Here is a 1,979-nt window from a genome sequence, read left to right on the forward strand (position 1 = left end):
AATAACAGAAAAACCAGGCAGATAGCCAGTGTTTGTTTAATGGTGTTGCTTAGCAATAAAATGTTATTATGAAATACAGAGATCTATTTTACAAGAGAAAAAGGCAAAACAAATCCAAGCCAAATCAAATTTAGACAGAAGACATAGCACAAAATGAACAGCTTTCTTTGCTGCACCTGCCTGCTTCAAAGGGGCAGCAGGTGCATTATCTCTTTGTCTCTATTCCTATCAGTAATCAACAAACTGGGAAGTGGCTAAAAAGAAAAAAAATTAAGACCATATTCTTCCTTTGCTTCTAAAAAAATTGAGGTGACAGACATGTATCCTTGTCAATGAAGAAAATCGAAATATTTCACCCCAAAATATGCTTCTTTGACATATTTTGAGATAGCTGCTCAGAGACCCTGCAAAGAGAAATAGTCCAGCAAAGCTATCTATTGTGGAGGAGATTTGCGTCTGTAGAGAAAATGTGCATTGATGCAGCCAGGTTTACTCCAAGGCCTTCCTTTGTCTGGATCTAGGAAAGATTAAAGTCTGACACCCTTAAAGGTCTACAAGTAATGTTTGCCATCTACTCTCTCTGAGAATTGCCACCTGTGAGATTTCATCTGCATAACAAGACTACCTTTGCTAGCCAAGCCTCCTCTTCTCCCGCTCCCATAACCATTTTGCCAGGATCCAAGACCCCACTCTTTCTGTAGCTTCGAGATGGTCTATAAGCTTCTAAGTCCCATTAGGAGTTTGGGAGTAATCACTCTCTGCTTACCCCCTGTGTGCATGTTAATAAATTTGAATGCCTTTTCTCCAATTAATCTGCCTTTTGTCAGTTGATTTTTCAGCAAAACTTCAGAGAGTGAAGGGAAAGTTTTCTCTTGATCCCTACAGCAGCATTGACCTAAATTATCAAGAAAGCACAATTACTTACTGATAGGAAAAGATCAACAAGATATAAGTTAAAATAAAATAGCAAGATGCAGAACAGTATATATAAAACATGCTAACTTTCATTTATAATAAGAGAAGAAAAAAACAGAAGTTGTATTTGTGTATATTTGTACAAATCCTGGAAGAATGCCAAAGAAACTAATAAAAGTGGTTACCAGTGGGGTGGGGAAGGAAGGGCATATGGGACACAGGATGGAGGTGAGACTTTTCACTGTATACATTTTATGTTGCTTAATTTTTGAGCCATGTGATTGTATCACGTATTCAAATTTTTAAACTGAAAAGAAAACTACTAATTTTAAGTAAGGATGTATTTTCTTCTCTGTTTGCACTTTGTCTTTACATTGTATTTTTAACAGTTTATTCTTCAAAACACTACAAAAGCCCTCAATCTGGCTAAAAATTAAAATACTTAACACCAACAATTATGCTATTCTGTGCAGTTAATTTGGGGTGAAAGTAATTCTTTTTTTTTTGTTTCAGCATATTATGGGGGTACAGATGTTTAGGTTATGTATGTTGCCCTTGCCCTCCCTACCCTCCGGGTGAAAGTAATTCTAATACCAAAACAAACCGTTCTGCTTCCAGTTAGGCTTCTATCCATCAAAACACTACAGTACAATTTTCACCTGTCAGTCCTTAGTGTAAAAACCTTCAGTGGCAGTCCACCTTGCCTAGAGAATAAGATTCTTACTCCTTGGATGCAATCAGAGCCCATCCCCATCTTACTGTTAGGTAGGGATGAGAGGTATGCAGATGGCAGGGCAAGTGATAGGGAGATGTGGTCAAGGGTCGAGGGTTGGGACGAATAAAAACAGAGAAAAGGAACCACAACATCAGGAAATGGTGGTTTAGGGACTTTCCCTCCCTTGGGGCATGCTGCAGAGGAATGAAAAACCTGTCCCCGGGGAATCTTTTCTTCTTAACATAGTAAAACTCACACCCTCTAGTGCCGTGACAGTTCTGGAGGCAGCCGTACAAGGACAGAAAATGGGAGAGCCCATGATTCCAGGAATCTCCACCCACTTCCCCAA

Source organism: Propithecus coquereli, unplaced genomic scaffold (assembly GCF_000956105.1).
Source record: "Propithecus coquereli isolate 6110/MARCELLA unplaced genomic scaffold, Pcoq_1.0 Scaffold3, whole genome shotgun sequence".
In the NCBI taxonomy this organism is placed as follows: domain Eukaryota; kingdom Metazoa; phylum Chordata; class Mammalia; order Primates; family Indriidae; genus Propithecus; species Propithecus coquereli.